Here is a 26,355-nt window from a genome sequence, read left to right as displayed (position 1 = left end):
TGCTGGCGAGTAAAATGATTTGATTACTAATTAGGTCTCAAGCTAGAGAACAGATAAACAATATTGTAACATCAAATTCCATCGTAAGTACAGAAATTGAAAAGAAAACACACATACAAAAAAAAGATAAATGGCAACAAACATTGCAGTAAAAATCTCACATTCTTGTATCCCCTAAGAGGGGCCGACTATACTTCTCAGGAGTCATCTCCACGAGTACCATTAGACACGCACAACAGATATTGCAGCAATCTTTTACATTTTTGGATCTTCTTCTGATGACTGCATTGTGACCAGCCTCCCCACAAGTATCATATGTATACATCAAAATTGCTGTGCCAATTTTTTAAGATCATGGGTCTTTCCTAAAGGTGACAATACTTCCCAATATTCCTTTCCACAAGTACCATATGCATATGTCAACAACATTGCAGCTGCAATTTTTTACCTTCTCGAACTTTTTTGTCTCTCCCATAAGTACCATGGCAAGCTTCATCAGCATGTCATCTTAGCACATCCATGGTGAAAATCCGACCTTTTAGTTGTCCTCGTGTAGGGTCCCTCGCAGAAAGCCTTGACTGCCAACAGTCCTCCATCAAGGAGTTTGGTGAATACTTCTCCTGCCAAAAGCTCCCCTGCTTTTGGGGTTGAAAAATTTATTTAGTATTAACAAATGAAAATTTCTTAAACAAAAGATAAATGTAATATATATTAAATCCAAAATGTATATTATATAGTTAAAAAAAGAAATAAGTAGCATAAACTACAATCCTAATGTTCATGATTGGCTAACTTATGATAACATTTACATAAATTAAAATAAGCACTGGACAGCAATGCTCCTCATTATAGGCATTGTGGATTCTCAATGCTCTATGTCAAGGCATCATGATATTTGGGTTTGGCGACTTTAATCATGGTAGCATGCCCTGCATTTAAAATGTATGGCTATAAGTATAAATGGAACAACTTTTACAGATGCAAGTGCCGCTCAAAATATTTGCAAAACAAAACAAGTGACAAGTTAATAAATTTCATGAATAAAACGGAAACATGGACTCACAAACCGTGCTAAAAACAAATATTCTCAGCTTTGTCAAACTAACAATCCGATTAATAACATTTGGATGATAACATAAAAGTGAATGTTGATGGTTCAGCATAATAGTATGAAACTCATTTTATGGTCATGGAAGAATGATAAATTAAATTGTCAGCTCATTGTTAGGACTATGGGAAAGGATCATCATCATCAAGAACCAATAGCCCAAGGAAACTATTTATAGCAACGACGAAAAGCAGAACAATCACCTACATGGCATTATATGATGGCCATGATATACATGATCATATAGCTGCATTCTTCTAGTGGCAAGTCTTAATAATGCTGGATTCCTTTATTCATCAGCCAAAGGCATACCTCCCTTTAACAATCTCTACAAACAATAAACCACCATTTGCTTCAGATTGAAAGGAGAAAACAACGTTAAACATGGCTTGGTTTTTAGGGATCCCAATATGGTAGTGTTACTTAATGTGATTATTTTTCCAACTTTCATCATCTCAAGTAGGCTTACCTTTAATCGTAATGTGGACCAAGTCTTAACTGCAAAACCATCTTCCAGTGGAAATTCTGATCCTTCAATACTCATTAGTTTATTATTGCAACAGACCAATATGAGCATCTTGTTGAGAAATTCAAATATAGATAGGTATCAGAATAGGCTTAGATTTAGTTATTTTCCTTTTTCGATTTTTTTTTGGTTCATCTATATTTTATTAAGCACCATGTTTCTTTTAAAAATTAAACTAATGGCTGAATGAGCCAGAACACATTGGACTTGCAAAAGTAAATAAAAGCTCAGTTCAGCTCAATAACCGGCTCATTCAAGCACAGTTTGTTTAACAAATGAACCAAGGCCAAACGTATATTGTCAAGCTTGACTTCAGCTCAGATAACCCTTTCAAATGATGAGCCAAGACAGAGGTGCTTAGTACTAATTTCAGCTCATTATTTTCACATCTAGAAGTTGGTAACAAAGTCTATATTTTCTTGCATTCACCATTTGTTTAGAGCTAATGCGAAAACTAGTTTTGGATCCTATTTGAGGAAGGCTTAGAATCCAAATATCATACATTAGGTAAAGGTGAGCTCAGGAAATTTCTATGGAAAATAAAATGACCATGAATCATTTACAACCTTTAGTAGTGACAAATTCCACAACCAAGGTACAAGGAAAATTTGTATTAACTAAGCAATTATTGCCTGCACCCAATTCCCTGTAGACGTTGGTTTAAATTGAAAATGAAAAATCTCATCAAGATTCTTTCTGGCTGCCTATCAAATCTGTCACATACCATCATTCACACTAGAGGTAGAGGTTATTGCCCTCTTTGACTGTAAAATGAGCAAGTTTTGTTACCTTAACATGAATCTATGTCTCGACAACCAGTCTTATTGGTAAACATATAAATCCTTGAATTGCAGAAAATGATTGTGGCACCGTTGCCATTAAATCAGCTGTCAGGTAACATAAACCTTCATCAAACATATTAATTCAATAAAGCTACTTTCGTAACACAACTCACATACATCTGCAATTAGTTAAATTCATCTAACTATAACCAAAAACACATGCAAATAGCAAAACATAATCTAAGTCACTTGTAATAAATATTGGGATTTTAAGCATTTCTTATATATTTAATATAGAGAACTTGCATCTGACAATGAACCTTAATAACATACATGACAAACAATTGTACAGCCTTTGGTAAAACAAAAATTAAACTCCAATTTTGTATTAGTAATTTCATATCAATGAATCAAATCAAACCATTGCCATTGATTCAAATATGTCCTTTTGAGAATTCTGTTAAGCTACAAATTTATAATAAATGCATTTAAATAAGTCATGCAGCATAATGCCGTTACAAAAAATGCACACATGAAGATTGCATATAATCAGAACTTTCACTGAATAAGCATTAATATGAACCCAGAAAAGGGTATCTAAGATGAGGACCATAATACATTCCAATATTTGCAATACTATTTCCTACCTATGATTATAGAGTCCTATGTATTTATCTGATTTCCACACAGAAATGAGACTTTTATTATAAATATAGGATGGTGTAACAATTGGTCAAATAATGTACAAAGGAAATAGAACAAAGTATAAAATTAAAACCAGGACTAGAAAATCACATAGATATCCCCACAAAAGAACAAATACAAGAAAAGGTTTATCAACTAAAAATAAAAGTACTGCAAGCCTACAAAGGTGAAGCATGTCCTCATTTGCTAGCAAACCCCAAAAAATGTTTTAACATGATGCAAACTTTTCAAGTCATAATCATTTAGATAAATTTATAGAACTGAATCACAAGTTCCAACATAAATTGTCTGAATTTATTGAATGATCAAAATTTAATTGAATGATCATGAATTGAATTTAATTGAGGCATACAGCTAAACTCATAAGTTGAGACAGATTTGATCAAAGTGACCAACATTGCTCCCACACCAAGTCAAAATTAATTACGTGCATGTTTACCAACAAACTGAAATTATATTCAAACATGCCAAGCTAGCAAAAACTTTCCATTTCTTAAAGATACACTAAATTAAAAGCTTGATACGTTAATTGTCACATGTTACCTTCGCAGGTGGAGGTGAGTAAGATCGAACTCTGAGTCTCTAATCTGCTCTTGTTTGAGATGGTGCCAGCAATAAAATTGCCTTTGCATATATTAGCCCTTGAATTTTTGATGGTATGCACAGCAATGTGCCAGATTTTACATACTAATACATACCATTTCAATTGAAATCCTGAAAATGAAGTAGCTATAAGTTTAGTCAGAAAGAAAAAAGAAACTAGATATGTAATATCTCAAATTAGTCCTCCACATCAATCCCAAGCACAAACATGTGATGAAATTTAAGATTATTGTAAAGTGGTAAAAATGTATCATCAAGATATATGATATAAAAATTGATTCTGTGATTCATGCAATATGAATACTATAATAGACAGTGATGATATGAAATAGTAACATGACAAGCTGGGTTAGTTGGGTAAAATTGAGGATATTCTAATTAAACTTCTTTTGGAAGATTCCAAAAGTAGCATACTATGGACAGAAGTAAATGCCAAAATGAATGTCCTTGGAATAGTTTATAAATGGAAGTTTACCATATAAAATAAAAAGACCTTAACACACCCAATAAAGGAATCACTCTTGAAGGAAAGAAAGAAACATACTAGAACAATGGAAAAGACACATTTCTGAAAGATTTTGTTTCATAAGGTTGGTATTAACAAAAAGACAATAAAAGGCTTTCAATATGTGTAATATACTATGTTTCACAGGGAATGACAATCCCTCCTATCAGTACATGAAGATATGCAAAGAACCAAATCCCTGCACTTTTCCACGTTGCTTAGAAAATTTGGCGCATTCCGAAAGAGCCATGATAGGGAAAGGTTTGAGCAAACCGTTGAGAAGAACTCAGTAGACTGCTTCGGAAAAAAAGATAGTAACAAAAGTTTTGGCTTACCAGGAAATATTGAAATCCTAATAAAGAATAATGCGACTGTGGTAACAGTCCATCATAACTAAATAATTGTACATGCATTTCAAACCTTCATTTTCACCTTATGGCATATAAGGTTCAGGTTTGGTGTAGACTGATTTAGCTTATTTTATAAGCTTGTTTTATGACCTTTTTTTTTTTAAGTCTTAGGGAGATGATTTTGAGACATAAGTGATCTATTTTTGGCCATTTTGTGTTTTAAGAAGCGTTATTGTAAGTTTTACAGTGTATAATTGACCAATGGTTGAGTTTTAGTGTCATTTATGGTCCCTTTTTTCCATGTTAGTCCCTCTTTTAAGTTGTGGGGAATTCATAACTTATCCAAGGCAGGTAAGGAAGATTGGCAGCTATAGTAGTCCCAACTTAAATTTGAAGAGATATTACAGAGCACCTAACCTCCATACTCATACATCATCTATGAGGGCTGCAGATGAGTGTTTTAGGGGCCTAAAAGAAGGACAAACCAATGAGAGATAGAGGAAGGGGGAGCAAGAAAATAATGAAAGTATAACCATCCTTGCACGCCATATACCTCTCTTCCTCATTTTTTTAATCTGTTGACTTACTTGACAACTTCTAATCCAAGTCGTAGAATTACGAATAAGTTCCCTAGAATCTATACTCCAGAGTCATTATAGTTTAGGGTAACAAAAAGGGCAAAACAATGTAGTAGAATTTTGACAAACATTAGTTTAAGTTCAAGTTTCTCTCTCTCTCTCTCTCTCTGCAGGACAGTGTATTATATACTCCTTGGATAAATACATCCACGAGAGTCAGCATACAGAAGATCCAGAAGCTGGGGTTATCAACGGCAGCAAAGTCCCACAGCATAGCCCTTATGTAACTAGCCACGTTAGCAATCACCCAATTAACAACGCTATTAGTTTCCCTATTTTCCTGCTCAACCTTATATAATCTGTCTTCCGTCTTTGGGGTTAATGCTCCTCTAATGGAGGCTTGAGGAGTCACTTCCAATACAATGATTCCTTCTCCTTGTATGTTCTTTCATCCTAAAAGAATTATTTTGTAAAACCACATTTTGCCTTCATCTTTGGGTCAAAATAGAAAAATTTTAGATCACGCAATATTGTAGAGCCAATCATTTGGATTTTTTAATATCATTAAAAAATATAAATATATTGGAATAGAAAATTGTTATTTTTGCATATCCCTAAGCAACTAACTTTACAGCATAAAATAGAAATATATGCCCCTCAATAATAATATGGTTATCAAAAGACATACAAAACAATGCAAAAGAAAATTGTGCATCCTCATGTATCTAATATTCAATAGCTGCTGAAAGTTTAGGAAGCATAGATACTCCAATTTGCATAACATCCATATCAGCAGGTATCATATATGAGTATTTGTCGGACACTTCAAGGATCCATGCCACATACTTATTTTAAGTATTTTACTTTTCAATGTTAAAAGAAGGTTTTAGATGCTTCCTAAATACACCTCAGATGCCTCCCTAAATATTTCCAATAATGAGGAGCAAGGATTTATTTACATCAGTTTCTTTTAGATGAATGTTGACCTTATAATGATGAATAATAAATTTTGAAGTTTGTCACTAATTTTGTAATATAAAGAATGGATTATAGTTGATGGATTTGAATGATGACCAAGTGATAGGGTTTGTGAATGTACATACTATTGTATAAAGTATGTACTGTGTTATTTTGATGACTCACTAAGCTTTATGGATTTTATCGCACATATGCAAATTCCTTCATCCATGTTAGATTTCCATGTATAACATGCATCAAATGATGCAGAAATATACATGTGATGTGCAAATATTAAAGTGGATGTCTTTATTTGCAAATTGTAATAAAGAAGGGTCCAACATCAATGATCTGGTTAGGTAGACAAGGTCCTGGTCAAGTGGGTCTCCACTTAGATCCAGTCTAGTCATGGTTGGATGATGGAGGTCCAAATCGATGATCCTAGCTGTTGGATGTGATCTACTTTCTCCAAATTGCTTACACACCCAAAATACTGTGATTTGGAGATCCTTAGCCTATGCATCAAGTGGTTAAAAATTGGACAGTTTAAATAAATACGAAATAATAAATGTATTTTTACCACTTGGTATATAGGCTAGGGGTCTCTAAGTCACAAGATTTTGGTGTATAAGCAGTTTAGAGGTGGTAGATCATATCCAACGGTTTCAGTCATCGTTTTTAGACCCCCAATGTCCAATCATGATCTAACTAGATCTAAGTGGATATATACCACATAGAAATTTAATTTGGACCAACAAAAGCCTGCCATAAAAATCTGAAATTATAGGCCAGATTCAAGTAGTCTGACAACATTATGATGACAAACCAAATGAACCACATCTCTGAGCATACCACTAGATCTGGTGAAAATGACCAAAAGTAAATTTGCAATAACGTGCGAATATTGCACATGTAAGACTTGACTAAAAATTTGATAGGATAAGCACTCAAATGGGTTACAGGCAACACTAAAACTGAAAAAGGCTTTGTCATCACATGTTGATATCGTGAAAATTTACTGCTGCCTGAGACAACAGGGAAGAAACTGAATTCCTGCATGATTAATTTCATGAGAGTATCTCAAGTAGAAGACAGCATAGCAATAATGTACAAGCAATACATAACCTCATCTAATGCTAAATATGACAATAGAGATAACCAAAAAAATTCACACCACAAGGCAACAACATGGTTGGCATCTTCTGCAAAATGAAATTAGTAAAAATGAGATTATAAAGGAACAAGATGCAAGATCGGTAAGACTCACATAATGTTGCTACTTTCCTAAGGCTCCCCATCATCCTACAAGTGCCACATATACACACCACCTGTCTAGGTACAAATAACCAGCATGAGCTTCAACTCAATATCAATGTGAGCATTCCACATGTCCCTTAGCCTCAAACCAGGCCATCCTCCCAGGACAGAGGAGGTGAGATTTTAGTTGGGCGGCGCACCGGATGGTGTGTTCTTTTTATACTCCATTGGATTCTCAGGTTCAACATTTGATTCTTGGCTGGTCTTGGTTTTGTCCTTCCCTGTTCATCCACTCTACATGAAACTTCCCACTATCACCTACAAATAAACAATGATACTCAATACCTCCACAAAAGTCCAAATACGAAAAAATGGGGAAAATTGACACAAGATGAGATTCAAAGTATTATCAAAACTACACATGCCCAAAGTGCAATAGCATATCAGAACTCAGTTGCATAAAATATAACAAGAGGTCCAAACTAGTTACCTGTACAGGGGTTGCAGCCATGAGCAATCCACCAACACCACCACCAAGCACATGACCATTAGGACTAGAAAGAGAGATGCTTAAACCACTTCTCTTGCTGCAAGATCCTCCATTATCAGTCAACATATAGGAGCCAGTCGAGCAGAGTATTTTGAGACGGCTCTAGACAAATTAAAAAATGTATCCCATAAGTAAAAACATGAAACTTTTTTTATGAATATGTAAACATTGCAAGTGACTGACAGAATAGAGGTGAAGTTTGTAGAATCTTTTTAGCAGACTGCATAAGATAGTGCAAGTTTTATCTTTCTTATTAGAAGTAATGCTGATATTTGTGTTAAAATAAAATGTCTAGCTTGAATCAACTTTGCCATGGCAATTAGACAGCCTTGCCAACTAATGCCTCCAGGTAGATTCACTGATACGAACTCAACAAGGACCATGATATCAAGAAACTTCTATGGAGGCAAAAATGTTCAGTTACTCCTTTAGAGCTTCTATATTGGCAGTCAAAGATCCTGAGAGTCATCTGAAGTTAACAAAGGGATATCAAGCATTCTTCCTCTTTATCTTCAGGAGTCATAACACCTATGATGGGGTTTAGCCCCAAGTATCCCCAAAATTATGATTCCTGTTCAACAATAATTCCATGAAGCATCTAATGTCAAGGGTTTTGAAGAAAGTCGAGCGAGTCAGATATACAAAACTTATACATACATAACCATCTAGACTAGATGCGATTGAGACTAGGTGCCACAACTAAGAAATCGCCCACAAATGAAAAGAATAAGTACAAGTTTTTTTCTCAACTTTACATTATCCATTTTCCTTCTTTGGGATTAATGTTCCTTTAATGGTGGTACAAAGAGTCACTTCTAATAGAATGATTCATTCTCCTTGGATTCTTACACATCATTATAGATAGGCAATAAAAATTGTCATCTTTGGATCTCCCTAAGCAACCAACTTTACAGAATAAGATAACAGGTATGCCCCTTGATAATATATGGTTATTAAAGATATACAAAAAGGAAGGCTCAAAAGAAAATTCGGCATCCTCATGTATCTAAATTTCAATAGCTGCTAACAGTTTAGGAAGCATGAAAACTTCAATTGCATGTCATTTCCATATCGAATAAGGTATCAGATATCAATATTTGTTAAATACTTCTATGCAACCTATTTTTCAAAATTAAGACAAAGATTTCAGATACACATTGAATACGCCAGATATATCTCCACAATATCTCCAATAATGGGGGGCGACAATTTATTTACTTCATTTTTTCCTTTTTGATAAATGCTTACCTCATAATGACGAATAATAAATTTTGGAGTTTGCTTCACTAAAATTATGGCCTAATTTATGGATATACTCTATGGATTTGAATGATGATTAAATGATAGATCTTGTGGATGTTCAAATAATTGTATAAAGTACATAACATAATATTTTGATGACCCACCATGCTTTATGGATGTTGTTTCACACATGCAAATGATAATGATAACTACAGAATGTGATATCTTAGCTGTAACATTTCCTACTTTTTCAACATTTGTTATATTCATTTATGTATAATGCATTATATCAGTATCCCATATCCATGTCACAGTGCATAATTAACTATCATGCATTAAGGCTGAAAACGGGTCAGATAAAGTCTGAACAAATCCAGATCTATATCTATATCCATCTAAAATATGGTATGGATCTCAAAAAAGAAAACCTTGAAATATTCTCAAATTTCGACACATCATGATTCAGAGATTCCTTGAGGAATCTAATTCCAGATAACAAAAAATATCAAACAAGCCAATTCCAACCTATTTCCACTTTCTTTTCCTAATTTCTAACTTTTGCCCTAGGTTCCTCCTTGGCTTCCATGAAACTTCTATCTATGCATCTCCACCATCCATCCAAAGCCTTCAGCATCAAATGTTAAGGGTCGAGTTCCACTTTGATCTGCAATCCAAAGAATAGAAGGCCAACTACCTCATTCTTCTCAAGGAACATGCTGGAGCACAAGTGAAGTCCACTCGTCAGTTTCTTTCCTAGCTCATTATGGGGAAAGGAAACACTTATTCAAGAAAGCCTTGCACCATGCCAGAGCACAAGCGGGGTTCACTCAGCCTTGAGAGAGCAGAGGCGCCTCATCACAAGTGGGGTTTGCTCAGCCCTGAAACTGGATCTTGGTTGTTGGGCTCAGTTGCCCTTACCAAGCAAGGATTGGACTCAAAAGTAAGGAACAAGAAATAATGAAGAGGAAAGTTGAGCCTCATTTTGCAAATAAGGGCAACAAGAATGAAATTTCAAAAGGAAGGGCAAAAAAGAGGTTGCATTCATAGCACTTACAGTTTTTGGTCCTCTAAAACTGGAGTGGACTAGTAGAATGAGTGAATTCTGCTGGGTTTCCTAGAGGCCTTCATCAAACTTGATGTTTTGTGGTTAGGCATGACTTAGACCTGTGCTGCACCGAAAACATTGTCTCCATGTTCAAATGGGATGGATGCAAGAAAGATATTGTGGGACGGCAAATGAGATCAATTATAAATACAAACTCCAGAGGCCTCATGCATCGCATAATCCTACAATGAAAATACTTTATTTTCCTCTACATACCAAACTTTTTTTGGAGGTACACTGCATAACGAATATAAACCACACCTTTGGTATGCAGTGGACAATTTGCTATCATCTGTGTTGCTTTAACGTACGTGACCATGCCTTAAATTAATTTCTTGTTATATACGACAGCAAACCATAGCTCATACTCAAAACTTCATTAAGTTTGATTGCACAAAAGTCACCAAATTTACTTTTTAAACATGAATAATTTGATTATACAAATATCTAATAATGCAAAAATGCCAAAGTCCTCATGCATCGCATATTGCTCCAATGAGAACACTTTGCTTTCGACCGCATGACAACATAAACAGCAACTTTTGTTGTTTTAGCAGTTGATGATATGAATCATCTATGCATTGCTTTAACACACACAAAATCATGAGTTAAATTCATTTCTTATTATATATGACAGCAAACCGTAGTCATTAATTAATTTTGATTTTATAAAATTTACCAAATTTGTATTTTAAAACTTGCATGATTTGTTGACACAAATATCTGATATTGCAACTGATTTTTGTGTTTAAATTCTTCTCCAAATTTTCTTATATATAAACCATTTCAATTCTAAACTATATTTCGCGAAAAAAAGCAATATAGACTAGAAGCTTAGTTAAATTCTTCTGTTTTCTTCTCACCACTGTCCAATTCATGTCCGGATGTCTTTGAACCAATAACAATATTACTAAAGTCTAGATTCTATCCATTTTTTGTTTCAAAATACCAAGTTTGCCTTGGATGATTTCCCAAACGATGGAGTTTACAGCCTTTTCAAGTACCTTTGGGAATCACATAGCAGTTTCCTTTAATCAAATATGGATAATTTGTATCTAATTCATATCTAATCCGATTATAATAAATATGGATACAAATTTTAGTATCTGATCGAAATCCATAACTAAATTTGTATCTGCTGAATAAATATGTATATGGATAAGGACATTAGCCATGGTAGATCTATATCCAATCAATTGTAAAATATAGAGCGCATAGCTATGCAAAAGGAAATTTCTTGTCCTTGTTAATGTAGTTTGCCAAAGACACTGATTATATATAATCCATATCAACTTATGCATTTCATAAATTTGTGTTTACCTAATAAACACAACCTATATCAATCCAAAAGGATGTTAGTCATTGCACATACCAGTGTATCATAGCCGCCAATCAGACATCATCTATCTTAGCATGCATCTAATTCAAGTTTCCAAAATAAACAATTCGTAGCAGGTATATTCAATTTTGCATGAGCACATTGACAAATTTATGAGTGCCTCTAGAATATCTAGATTATTCATACCCATGTTTGTATATCAAACCATGTAAATATGGTAAACTGTGCATATAGGCCCTTCCATCAACCATCTTTCATATAAACATAACAAGTCTCTAGGTTAGGACTTAACTGAAGAAATGAATGACCTATTCTCCCTCCAATTAACTCCGTGACTAAGGTAAGTTGACCAAGCCTTTCCTCTTCCCTATATGATGCCTTTTACATGCATCTTTTTCTCCTTCCAACAGTTTCTTCAAGCATCTTCCTCCTTTCGAGATCTTTAGTACGAAAAATAATAATATTTTTTCGTTGAATGAAATGGTAATAGTAGGTAAAATTATCTGGAGATAATTGTCTGCGAGATTATATTTATGGATATTCCCTTTTGGCACACAGTTCTTAATTCTAACAGTGATTATGCACCAATTCAAGTAATTAATGGTGCCAATGTGCAAATATGCATAAGGATAAACAAGTAGATATTATAGTTCCAAAGGGTGCAAATGCAAAAAAAAAAAAGAACCTTAAATTAGAATAAATAATGCAAATATTCTGAACTTGGCAACCTAGACAAAACCACTGGGTTATCTGGGTTAAGGGTTTCTGGTTCGACTGCAGGTCAACTAGTGAACTTAAAAAGGAAAGGTTCAATGCCCCTGCCCATGCTTTATATTTTCTTTGCTAACTCCAAAACAGTGGAGTGACCTGAATCATCTTTTTACCCCCATCATTTTAACATCGAACCACTCATCCCACCATCCCTCCCCTAGCATACCACCTAAAACTAGGAGATGGGCAGCGAGATTGCCATATTTCACCAGATCTAAGCCGCTTCACCTCGAAGACCATAAGATTAGGCAGCTACATTACCTTTAAGGCCATAGCAGATCCATCCATCTTGCTCTGATTCAACGAGATTAGGCTAATCATCTGTTGCATGAGATCTAATGCCTCGCCTCCATTCCTGTCAAAACCATCATCTTGCAGTAAGATCCACCATGTCACCTTCTTTCTTGGTCACGTCATGCTCCACCTCCAGTACTGACTCAAATCATGCCATAAGCCACTGCAACATGGCAACATATGCATTAATAGGCGAATTATTTTGCATTGTTGGAAAATGATTTTTCTATTCATTATCAACTTGGATGGGTTGAAATTAGTTTGAACAAGTGGTTCAAACGGTTGAACCAAGGTTTGTCCTCTCGATACCGGACCCCATACCCATATTATGCTGGTATAGTGTCAGTACGCTCGATATGGGGTTGGTTCAGCATACCGAGACAAGGTACGCATCTTGTACCGAGTTTAGATTAGTACCAGTATAGTAAGAAATGTCTGGTACGGGGCGGTATGCAGCGATGTGGCAAATCTTGGGTTAAACAATTCGAGTCATTAGATTATCAAGTTTTGGAATTTTCTAGGCTTAGATCTGGCTGAACATGCAAAAGTTAGCAGTGACAAGTTGAGCGGGTCAACCTACATGGTTTAACTAGTTCTCATAGCACTAGTAATGCATGCATTTAAATTTCCTAAACATCCCATTTATATAGCCATAACATAGTGACATACTACACTAATGATAATGAAGCGCATTATCGAATAATTTGGCAAAAAAGATGCATATATATATATAAAGGGGAGAGGATTATGCACTAATGTTAAATCTTTCATAAAAGGATTCACATTTCAGAGAGTGAAAGAAAAATCCTGAAAATTAGAATGACTAATGCATGCATTTCATCATTTTCCAAAAATCCAAGATCAGTGTCGGAGGAACCGGTACCAGATACTGTACTGATTCTCTGGCAGAACGAGTCTCCGTACCGGGCCCGTACCGAGAGAAAAAACCTGTTAGAGCCAAAGCCAGAGAAGAAGAGAAAGAGAGAGAGCGGGGGAGGGAGGGAGGGAGCGGTGGCGGACGCCGGCGGAAGGCCAGCGGAGGCCGCGGCTAAAAAATTTAAAAAATTTTAAGTGAAGTCGACAAGCAGTTTGCCCACTTCACTTAAAAATTTTAAAATTTTTTAGCCGTGGCCGCGGCCTCCGCCGGCCCTCCGCCGACGTTCACCGCCGCTCCTCCCTCCCTCCCCCGCTCGCTCTCTCTTTCTCTTCTTCTTCTCTAGCTCCAGCAGCGAGCCATTTTTAAAGTCGGAATCGTACCGGTGAGCCACCAGTATGGCTCGAAACGGGCGAAACCGTCCAGTTTGCCCATTACTAAAGGGCAAAATTACAATTGTAATATCATGTTATTATGTTTCGCTATATCTAATCATTGAAATATGTTCCTTTAGTAATGGTATATAATATGTAGATCATGATCAATGAAGTGAATTTTCAATTTATCATGTATATCAACATACTAGCACAATTCATTTTCATATCCACTTGATGCTTAGGTCATAATTCTCCAAAGCAAGCTTCTCAAACTGCCTAGGCAAGGCCACAGACCCCTTATACATCCTAAGGAACTGCCTAGGCACTTAGGTGACTACCCAGGAAGGAAGTCCCTTTAAGATTTAGTATATAGACCTCTAGTCTTATGATAAATAAGCATGTGCATTTATCATATATGCACTCTTTTTTTCACCATATGTGGCATCAAGCCTATTATTCACAATTAAAAAGTCCAAGAACAAAATCTAGGAGGAGAGCAACAATAGTGTTGCCACCACAACAACTAGCACTTAGCAAAAAGCGGGAGGGAAGGAAGCAACAACCAACAGATTGCGGGGCCACAGCCAACAACCATCATGGGGGAGGAAAGCAGAATAAAAGGGGAACAAGCAGAAAAATGGTTAGTGGTAGGAGTAAAAGAAAACGAAGAAAAAAAATTATAGAAAGAAGGTGACGGAGGACGAGGTGGAGAAGACGAAAAAGAAAGAAAGAAGGAATGCCAAGGTATGAAATACCATATCAAACCAGATGGTATGGAACGTACGATACTATACTGGTACTGAACTGGTACGCGATATAGGAAACGTACCGATACTCGGTATGCCGAACCGGCCCTCGTATCGGGCGTACCGACATAGTCACAAGACGGTATCAATACGGGGCCCGGTACCGAGATGGCATACCTTAAAGGAAAGAAAGAAAGAAATATACACAAACTTGGCACTAGTGATGGCCATTGAGGCATCATTTCCAATTGTCACTGTCAGATCACATGTCAATTGCCGTTGATCAACCTAATAGCTGCTATTAGGTTGGTGATACCATCCATTGCCCTCCCACATATCTCATATGGGAGTCCAATAAGGAAAGAAAATAGAAAATGAAACTCTTAAATACATAGGGTTTAAGCAGCCTTGCACTAGGCAGCTCAACCAAATTAAGCACTTTTGGTAGCCGCCTAGGCGCCTATGCAGCTGCCTTTAATACCACCACTCCAAAACATTTGATTTTGTATTCCAAGCATTTTTGGATATGTAGATTAAATCAACTACTTGGATCTCCAATTTGGATGGTCCATCATTAGTTTTTGAATCTTTACATCTTTAGTCAATCATTTAACATTTTAGTTTGGAGTCTATCCTATATGCGTGTGTAAGCATGTACATGTATATAAGATTTTCTTATGAAGTCAAAGCATACACCTCTATGATAAACTCTAGGACAACAATTACATTGAACATGGTTACCACCTCTTTTACACGTTTGAAGTGATGTTCCATTAGAAGCATGTATATATGATTGTGCCTGGAAATCACAACATAAGAGAGAAATATATCACAAGTTATGAGGATCAAAAGCATATATACATATATATAAACAACAAACAAACATGTTTATTTGTTCATTATATACATGATGTACACACTTTATAAAACAGCAACTTTACTCGCTTTGCACCGGTGCTTGATGATATATAACATTTATCAAAATGATCTAGCATCACTAAAGCCTATGTTGCATGCAATTGCAATAGACCAAGGTGTTCGATGGTGTAGTAATGTAGTACTAGAAAGAAAGCAAGTTAGCTGATGCAATCAGCACAGACCTGCTTCCAGATCATGTGCTAGCTCCTTTCTCGTGTCCATTAACATTGACAATAGAACCCTACAATTACTGATTGCTTGATGCTTAAATGTATAACATGTTGTCAAGTGCTTCCATTGTCATCATCTCCAAGTCTAGCTAACTTGACCAAAAGTATATCCAAATTTTGGATCATTTCTTTTTGTTTATTATTAATGTGACTACTAAAGAGAATTTTATCAATTTGTCCCTAAACCTTTTTTCTAACGTTGTGGCCCAGCTTTATTTTTTCAGAGAGAGAGAAAGCTGGGCAAAGACCCATCTAGCTTTCATTCATAAACAGTGTATGAATCTACATGTGTTTGCAAAAGGAGCCAAGAAATTCACACAAGCTTGCAACATATATGGTGTATAACATGGATTGTTGATTGGGTTGATTGTGCATGTTCTAGTTAGCCTAGGGAAGCAATCATCAAATGACTGCAAAGTCAAGCCTGATGAGAATATAATATTATATTGCTTATCAACAAATGCAATGATTATGAAACCATAAGTGCAATTCTTGCAAAAACCTAGAAGACAACTTGATGAGAAGCACACACACTTCTTGATGACTAATCTATTCTTAAAGCATTACGTAAAATGTTAAATAGTTGTTTAACAATAAAACTTGACATTAAGAAATGAACTTACTAGTCCACTATGCTTCTTGCATCAAATAAGGCGTTGTTCCAGCATGTCAATATAATGCACTAACTATAGAAGTGCACTTATGTCATTAAACTAATCAAATGGCAAGATGCCTTTCGTATATAGCAGAGTAATTTCTTAATGATTTATTCATTGGATGGACATGCATATGCATACGTATATGCACTTTAACTGGTAATATAAAAGGAAGACATTGTAATAGAAGACAATAATAGCTAAACATGTCTTTCCTTCAAGAGAGTCACAAAAAAAATGTTATGAGTTTGTTTAAACACTTTAAAAGTGATGATTTAAAAATAAATAGTTCAAATCAAACCATATAATATGATGTGAAGTGATGATGCTTGTCTAATGTTTTAATACCTACCTACATAGGATTTTGTTATAATTTTTGACCTTTAAACCCAAAAGGAAGAGAGAAAAGGAAAAAAAAGCTTACACAGTTAATATCGGATAGATTTTCTTAGCTTCAGCCTGAAACCCCCAATGCACCATCCCTGGCCCACCTCTCTCTCTCTCTCTGATGCAACTCAGAGTACAACCAATAGATACTATAACCAACTAGACCTCAGAGAAGGCAGCGGATTCGCGGGTGAAGACTGTAGTAAGGAAGCATTTGAGCGAACAGGATTCAGAGGTTTTAGACAAATTTTCTTATAAATTTTTCATTAGGGATTGTATCAAATTTTAGCCAAGTGTCCATATTTGTAATAAAATAATTTTAGTATATTTTCTTATTGTTGAGTCCCATTTCGAGTATAATTCTGTATCGGGTTTAAATGCTCAAATTAGGGATAGAGTATCATGTCCTAAAAATATGGGCATAATACATTTTAACGAGCAGCCTTTAAGATATTAATAATTTTTTTTGAGAGAGAGAATTTCTTTCATCAAATGAAGGATTTTTTTTTGAGAGAATTTCTTTCATCAAATGTAGGATTCTTCAATCCAATTTTCTTCTAAATGTGTGTTGATCTTCGAAGCATAACCTCATCGATCAAATCGCCTCTTCTTCCTTTCTCCGTTATGTCACTCTCCCCTATCCCCCTTATCTCTCTCATGATATTGCAAGGGCTCTCTTTACTTGGACCCCGCACTTCTAGCTCTTGTTCCTCCCTCAAGTCCTAGTTCAAGTCATCTTCAGACGGTCCTAGGCCACATTAACCAAATTATATTAATCTTAGCATGGCATGTGTGGTGCATGTGAGAACGGAGAAGATGGTAATTATATTTTTATTTAAATTCAAACAAGGGAAGAGCTTAGGTTGTAATTCTATCTCTAGGAGAACACCATTATAAATACATCATCATTTAACAACCTTAAGTACGCTAAGGTTGATATAAGGAAATTAAGAAATAAACCAAAAAGAGGTGAGATCTATTACTCCGACGAAGCATTACAGCCCCATATGTAGATAAAGTAATAGAAGATGGAAGAAATAGAAGAAATAAAGAAATTGTGCTCCTTGTTGTAGTGTCAGGCATGCAATTGATATTAGGAGACTTCAAGCTTCTAAGTTGGTTCACATGCAGCCCCAATCAAAGCCTTTCGCACAATAAATAGTATAAGGTAGTGATTGTTGAACCAACCCGAACAATGGGGTTCAGCCCATACCAAACCATATCGACGCCGGTCTGGGATAGTTTAGCCGCTTATTTATAAAATCCTGCCCCCTATCCATGGAGCTACATCACCGATCTAGGGTTTCCATGGCATTCTTGATTTCTCTCTCCTCATCCCGAGCTTCACCGGAGACACATGTTTTGCCAAGAGTCGTCGGCCAAAGAATGTCCAAATCTATTTCCCCCTTCTTCCCTCCCCGTCCCTCTCCCTCTCTTCCCTCTCTCTCCTTTTCCCTCTCCCCCTTCCCCTCCATGTTTCAATATGCCCTAGAATGGCACAGTACAGACCTATACCGTACCTAACTAGTCACCAACTAATACAACCCTTGGTACCGATTCAGCAAACCTTGTCTATGAGATATAGTTCTCATCCTCTTTCAAAAATTACACGCTATAGATTGAAGAAACAATTAACAAAAGAAATCATTTATTACTCGAATTGAACATAGATTAAATTAAATCAAAGAATTTTAATTTTGATCATTAATGAAATATTCAATATTCCCATGGCTTCGTGATTTTAAACATGAACAAAAATCACCTCGAAAAATCTTAACTAATGGTTGGCTTTTTTTGATATACAACAAAATCACTTTTTCAAAGTCTAAGCAACAAAAGAAAAAGAACCAAAGAACCTTCCTTTAATTTTGATCATTTATCTAGTAATTGTATTGTCTACTCAACAAACAAAAAAAGAACCAACAACAACATAGTCTTCATATTCACTTCATAACATAAACAAACTCTTTAAACTCAAAATTATAAAACAATACTTTCTAGATGATGAGGAGATTTCTTCATCCATCAATAAGAAATTTTGCAGAGGCATCACTTGTAGCACTTAAAGGGTCGAACCAAGTTCCCCTTCTATTTTGGTAAGGGAACATTGCTGGTTCCAAAATCTAACTGACCGTACACCACCGAATAGTAGTTTAAGCAGCCATTATCATCTACAAGACTAAGCTTGTGGTTGTGCATCTACTCTTGCTTGGGATTCCTTTAGTCCGCTCAGAAACAATGTATTGTACATGGTCAATGCACCAATATGGGGCGAGGAGATTTTGAGGCTTCAAGATCTAGTGGGTAAAGTCAAATTTAAGAAAATCCCGACCAATCATGACCCCATGAACTATTACTTTTCTTTTCAAATTTAACATGGAGGATCATAATCATACCCTATTTTCATAACCATTAATGAAAATAGTCACATAACTCTGATATGCCTTCATATAAGACTAACATTAATCATGAATCACTAGTCAACCCAAGTGATCTACTATGTGCAATTTGTATGAGCCAATAGATCTACATCAAATAATATTACATACAAAATATGGAATATTTATGTGCAAATAAATTTTATTATTAGATTGTACATGATACGCTTGGATCTATGGATTAACAACAAGATAATAAATATAGCAAGAGCAATGCCACAATAGGTGGCAATTCGCACAAAGAACTTTTACAACTTCTCTTTTAGAGGATAAAAATCAAAATCCAGCTACAGGGACAAACAAGCATGTCTGCTTTTATTCCATAAAGAGATAATGGCGGGGGCTCTCAATCAAAAGGTTTCACCATCCATATAGCAACACAAAATAATGCATAACAAAATCCTAATCAATTTAAATTTATGGAGTAGTCTAACATGATCAAATCTAAGGCTCGACAAGATCAGAATTCCTGCCGGATTGAGTTTCGCATTTTAAAACTTTATAAGTTAATAACTTAGTTAAAATATAAGATTTGTTAACCTAGATTAATAGCTATGCAATGTAAGGAATTTTTTATAAGAATCTGAAAATTGGCTCACCACTGAGACTTAATTGAGTCAAACGTAAGGTAGATTTCAATCTATCATTAGACTGAAATAATAATTACAATGTCCTAGATAGCATCGCACTCATATAAATGATACACATACATCTTCACTAACAAATAAAATTAAGACTAAAAGCTTACCTTTCCAATGGAGATAGGTTAGGATCGAACCCTGGTTCTCATATTTATTGCCACTCAAGATAAAGCCAACAGAAAAATCTGGAGGTTTGCCTTTGTGTAACCCAAGCCTCCAACTATTATATAATTTCTTGGTAGGAGTACATGCTTTTAAGCATTCTTGATGCATAATGTTTCAATCTGAACATAAAAGGGTAACAGGTGAAAGTAATGGAAAAGTTAAAATTAAATTTAACTTGCAGTTCAATTGCTTCTTCGTATGCATCAGTAAAGTTAAATAACAAAAAAAATTGACCTCTGCTTCACTAACCAGTTTGGAAAATTATTACCAAAATAGGGTATGCCTGTCAATTTAAATATTCCTTCTTGATGTGTGAGGTATAGCAGTAAAGATATTTTTCCATTTTCTTATGAAAGCATGTAGGTGGAAAACGGACATTATAGTTCAAAAGAGAAAAAAGGGCACTATAGACAATAAATGTTTCCCTTAGAAGAGTTTTTTGAGGAAAATTGCAGGGTGATTGAAGAAATCCTTTTAAAGAATTGGACAATCAATAATGAATAGTGTTTGCAAGCCAACAATATTTAACCTTACTAATTGGAGTTATATATATTATGGAAACTTGCTAATCTACAATACCAAATGAATACATTCACATTCTTATCAAGTCCAAATAAACGAATTTCATAAGTATTTGTTAATCGGAAGAAGGAAGCGAAGTATTAGGTGGATCACTTCAAGAAAATCGATATTTTTATAACATTGCCATAAAAAAACACCAAGATTTTCTGATCTGGATATTTATTGCAGAATGTGTAAATGTTGGCACTACCAGTATTCGCATCATTGAAAGATGAAAAAGACCTAACCTTATGTTTACGACAGGGACCAGTCTAAACAGTGAGTTGAAAAGTGTTCACGTTTGGAAATATTTGAAAAATTTTCTTTTTATAACAATGCTTGATGATATTAATTGAAGGTATTAACAATATGAAATGCATGTAATTATGAAACTATGGGCAGCAAAAGGTATTTTGGACACTAGAAAGGAGTCAAGATATACAACCAGACGAAACACTGGAGGAACTGCTTCTAGCAAAGGACAGATAAAACAAAAAATAAATAAGCAAAACCACTGACCAAGAATATTATGGGAGCAAGTAATCGCTAATATCAAGAAAAAATCAACACCACAAATAAATTAAGCAGACACTATAAAACCACTAAATAAGATCGAAAATAAACAACACTATTCTCAAATTAATATGTCGCAGAGGTAACTAGGTAAGTAGGTATATGGTTTCCTTGCTCGAGCAATCCATGAAAGATTGTAGAAATAAGAAAGAATCAGGATTTGCATTCTAGTAACATGTTAACAAAGTTAAGGATTATTTTTATTGACCCAAGCAGACCACAAATCCCCTAAAAATATCCACTCCCACAACCATATACCACAAATCCCCCAAAAGATCAAGACTCCCAAAACCCTATACACTTTTTACTAAAGCAAAAAAAAGCAAGAGAATTAGCATCGATCAAATCGAACACCTATAGAATATAAATAACTGCTTAATCAGCATTGGCCTCTAATCTTTAATGAAAGACGGTATATAAAGAGAGGAGATAAGAGAGGGAAAGATTACAACTTGTTCCTTACCAAAATTATCAAAAATTAGCTGTTTCTAGGTCACAATAGACGATAACGCCTTCAATTTCTTAAGGGGAAATGATAAAATCGATCTTCACTTCAATTTTGGGCCACCTTTCTCATCAGCCCCAGCGAGAGAAAGAGAGAGGAGAGATGATAGCGGCAGCGGGGCGTCGGAGCACGTCCGGCGGGGTTGATCGGCAACGGCGGCTTAGGGTTGCGCGCCGCGCTCTCGCGAGGAAAATATAACGATAACCCCGGTGCTCTCAGCGAAACTACGGACACTTGGGTGCTGCATAGACAAAGAAGACGACAAAGAACGGTTCATTCTCTTCTTCTTTTCACAAATCCATTAATTATTTTCAACTGCTTTTCAAACTCCAGTAATTATAACTTTGTCCTCTTGTAGCCAATAATTATTATCATCAAAAGCTAAAAACGAACTGAACAGTTATTACTTTTGTTACTTTCAATCAATTTATTAACATTATTTATATATATATATTTATATATATGTCACCTAATATTTAACTAAAAAGTTTTGATTTATCTTTGCTGCTACCGCAATATGCTTTTTTTAAATTAATCATTAACATTGTTTGTGCTTAGCTTGTATATTTATAATTTTAACTATTTATATATTAAATTAATTATATTATTTAAATTTTAAATATTATATTAAAATAATTATAGTTCCTTATATCCATCCAAATTTGATGGTACGAGAAACCGAGATATCGATGTTTTATATGTCAAAAAGATTCTGTACCATACGCTATCGATATAGTACTAACTGGTATTAGATTCGATACTAACGTCATAAAATTAAAAAATAATATTATATATTAATTAAGCATCAAAATTGCAAAGATATTGATGAAAACATAGGCCTATAATAGCATTTTAACACGATGTTCTCTTAAGAATCAAATTGAAATTTTTGTAAACTAAATAACGGTGGAAACATGGAGCTATATTTCTTTTTAATATTTTCTCTTTTTTGAGTTTCTCTATGTTTCTTAAAATCTTCCGTCCAATATATTTACCAAGTTTAACTTCCGGTCCTTGAGCCCCTTTTATTTTTTTTTAAAAGGCCGAAAATGCCCCTACCCTCCTCATCTCCCATTCTCAGAAGGAGAAGAAAAAGAAACCCCCCTCCGCCGACCATGGCCTGCCCCCGCCCGAGCTCCCTCCTGCGGCTGCCGCCGGCCCCGGTTCGCCTCCTCCCGAGCTCCCTCCCGCGACCCCGCCCCCGCTCGAGCTCCTTCCTGCGGCTGCCGCCGGCCCCGGCACGCCCCCCCCGAGCTTCCTCCTGCGGCCCCGCCCCCTCCCAAGCCCTCTCCCGCGGCCGCGCCGCTAGGATTGGCCCCGCCCCTGCCCCCTCATGAGCCCTCTTCTGCAGCCGTCGCCGGCCACAAACCGCCCTCCTCTCACGTCCGCCACAGCACGGCCCTTTTCCAGAGCCGCCGGCCTAGCGGGAGGAGAGGTGTTCTCCGCTGCCAGCCGCGGCTGCCGCCGCCGGCAGCCCCGCCTCCCGCGGCCCCCTCCTGCAGCTGCCGCGGCTCGGCCCCCCTTCCGGCGCCGCCGGCTCGCGGGAGGAGAAGAAAGAAGAAGAAGGGAAGAAGAGAAGGAAAAAAAAGAAAAGGAAAAAAAAAGAAGAAAAGGAAATAAAAATAAGAAAAGAAAAGAAAAAAGAAAAAAGAAAGAAAGAAAAATAAAAAAAAATAAATAAATGCATCAATATATATATATGAATGAACAAATAAATAAATAAATAAATAATATATTTTAATGAAATAAAATAATTATAAATAAATAAAGCTGCTGCGGCTGGAACCCCTCCCGCGGCCGCCACAGCCCGGCCTCCTTCTGGCGCCACCGGCCTCATGGGAGGAGAAAATAGAAGAAAAGAAAGAAAAAAGAAGAAAAGGAAAAAAAAAGAAGAAAAGAAAAGAAAAAGAAAAAAATTAAAAAATAAAAAGAAAGAAAGAAAGAAAAGGAAAATAAATAAATAAATCCATAAATAAATAAATACATATATATATGTGATGAACGAATAAATAAATAAATAAATAATATATTGTAATAAAATAATAAATAAATAAATAAAGTGGCTGCGGTCGGGCCCCCTCTCGCTGCCACCATGGCACAGCCCCCTTTTGGCGTCGTCGGCCTTACGAGAGGAGAAAGTAGAAAAAAAGAAAAAAAAAAGGAAAAAAACAAAAAAAAAAGAAAAAAAAAGATTTAAGTGTGTGTAGAGAAGGCTTAATTGTGTGCAGAGAACACTTAACTGTATGATGCATACAATTTAGTATTCTCTGGATATAATTAAGTCTTTTCTGTACATACTTAACTGTATGATCCAGAGAATACTTAACTCTGTGCAGAGAAGGAAAGAAAAAGAAAAGGAAAGAAAAAGAAGAGAAGGAAAGAAAAAGAAAAAAAAGGAACGAAAAGGAAGAAAAGGAAATTAAAAAAAGAAAAGAAAAAAGAAGAAGAAAAAGGAAAGAAAAAGAAAAATAAAGAAAAAAAGAGAAGGAAAGAAAAAGAAAAAAAGGAAAGAAAAAGAAGAAAAGGAAAAAAAGAATAGAAGGAAAGAAAAAGAAAAAAAGGAACGAAAAAGAAGAAAAGGAAAAAAAAAAGAAAAGAAAAAAGAAGAAGAAAATGAAAGAAAAAGAAAAGAAAGAAAAAGAAGAGAAGGAAAGAAAAAGAAGAGAAGGAAAGAAAAAGAAGAAAAGGAAAAAAAAGAAAAAAAGAAAAGAAAAAAAGAAGAAGAAAAAGGAAAGGAAAAAAATACTTAACTGTGTGATGCATAGAACAGTTAACTGTGTGCAGAGAAAATATAAGTGTGTGTGCAGAGAAGACTTAATTGTGTACAAAGAATATTTAACTTAACTGTGTGATGTATAAAACACTTAACTGTGCGCAGAGAAAATTTAAATATGTGCAGAGAAGATTTAATTGTGTATAGAGAATACCTAACTGTGTGATGCACATAATTAAATGTTCTCTGTATACAATTAAGTCTTCTCTGCACACACTTAATTGTGTGATGCAGAGAACACGTAACTATGTACAAATAAGATTTAAGTGTGTGCAGAGAAGATTTAATTGTGTATAGAGAACACCTAACTGTGTGATGCACACAGTTAAATATTCTCTATACACACTTAATTGTGTGATGTAGAGAACACTTAATTATGTGCAGAAAAGATTTAATTATGTACAGAGAATACTTAACGGTGTGATGCACACGGTTAAGTGCTATCTGTATGCAGTTAAGTATTCTATGTATACAATTAAGTCTGTGTGCAGAGAAGACTTAATTGTGCACATAGAATACTTAATTGCCTTCTTTTTTCTTTCCTTTTTTTTCTTTTCTTTTCTTTTCTTCTTTTTCTTTCCTTCTCTTCTTTTTCTTTTCTTTTCTTTCTTTTTCTTTCCTTCTCTTCATTTTCTTTCCTTTTCTTCCTTTTCTTTTATTTTCTTCTTTTTCTTTCCTTTTCTTCTTTTTCTTTCCTTTTTCTTCTTTTTCTTTCCTTTTCTTCTTTTTTTTCTTCTTTTTCTTTTTTTTTCTTTTTTTTTGTCTTTTCTTCCACTGTATCTATCAATATCAAGAAAAGAAAAGAAAAAAAAGGAAAGAAAAGGAATAAAAAGAAAAGAAAAAAAAGAGAAGGAAAGAAAAAGAAGAGAAGAAAAGAAAAAGAAAGAAAAAAGAAAAAAAGAAAATAATGAGTGAGTGACAGTTAGGTTAGTAAGCTTGGTATACAAGTAATATAGCATGGTTAACTTAACTATGTGCAGAGAAACAATACCTATGTGTAGGAAATAGTAAACTGTGTGCACGGAACAGAAAACTGTATTTCGAGGTTAATTAAGTATGTACCATTATTAGTTAAGTGTGTTTCAAGTTTAATCGACTATGCGCCATGCTAAAGTAAGATTTGGCTCACAAGACAACCTATATTAAGTGTCTACCACATCATTGTAATTGATTCGAAACATTCTACAAAAATCAAATTGTTTAACTTAACTATGTGCAGAGAAACCATACCTGTGTGCAGGAAACGGTAAACTATGTGCACAGAACAGAAAATTATATTTTAGGGTTAATTAAGTGTGTGTATTAGTTAATTAAGTGTGTTTCAAGCTTAATCGACTATGCGCCATGCTAAGGTAAGATTTGGATCACAAGAACAACCTATATTAAGTGTCTACCACATCATTGTAATTGATTCGAAACATTCTACAAAAATCAAATTGTTTAACTTAACTGTGTGCAGAGAAACCATACCTGTGTGCAGGAAACGGTAAACTGTGTGCACAGAACAGAAAATTATATTTTGGGGTTAATTAAGTGTGTGTATTAGTTAATTAAGTGTGTTTCAAGCTTAATCGACTATGCGCCATGCTAGGATAAGTCTTGGCTCATAAGAAAAACCTATATTAAGTGTGTATCACATCATTGCAATTGATTCGAAACATTCTACAAAATCAAATTGTTTAACTTAACTATGTGCAGAGAAACCATACCTGTGTGCAGGAAACGGTAAACTGTGTGCACAAAACAGAAAATTATATTTTGGGGTTAATTAAGTATGTGTGTTAGTTAATTAAGTGTGTTTCAAGCTTAATCGACTATGCGCCATGCTAGGATAAGTCT

General features: G+C 35.2%; 1 long non-coding RNA gene across 11 annotated transcripts; it reads right to left on the bottom strand.

Moving 5' to 3' along the window:
- LOC103705521 lies at window positions 1–21,997 on the bottom strand. 11 transcript variants are annotated; one of them, XR_005507746.1, is made up of 10 exons: window positions 21,702–21,994; window positions 20,047–20,223; window positions 15,414–15,468; window positions 12,640–12,835; window positions 10,218–10,327; window positions 9,858–10,076; window positions 7,862–8,023; window positions 7,382–7,689; window positions 3,665–3,835; window positions 1–635 (listed from the first exon to the last, which is right to left on the bottom strand). It is a non-coding gene; the product is annotated as an uncharacterized LOC103705521 (long non-coding RNA). The 11 variants fall into 11 exon arrangements; XR_005507748.1 differs by lacking the exons at window positions 9,858–10,076; window positions 10,218–10,327 and adding an exon at window positions 1,316–2,521 and having other exon boundaries at window positions 1–638; window positions 21,702–21,997; XR_003385355.2 differs by lacking the exon at window positions 9,858–10,076 and having other exon boundaries at window positions 10,218–10,332; window positions 21,702–21,992.
- Between the last annotated feature and the right edge of the window lie 4,358 nt (window positions 21,998–26,355).

This window comes from Phoenix dactylifera, unplaced genomic scaffold, assembly GCF_009389715.1.
Source record: "Phoenix dactylifera cultivar Barhee BC4 unplaced genomic scaffold, palm_55x_up_171113_PBpolish2nd_filt_p 000274F, whole genome shotgun sequence".
In the NCBI taxonomy this organism is placed as follows: Eukaryota; Viridiplantae; Streptophyta; class Magnoliopsida; order Arecales; family Arecaceae; genus Phoenix; species Phoenix dactylifera.
The sequence above is the reverse complement of the archived record's forward strand: the minus strand, read 5'-3'. Positions and strand labels throughout refer to the sequence as shown.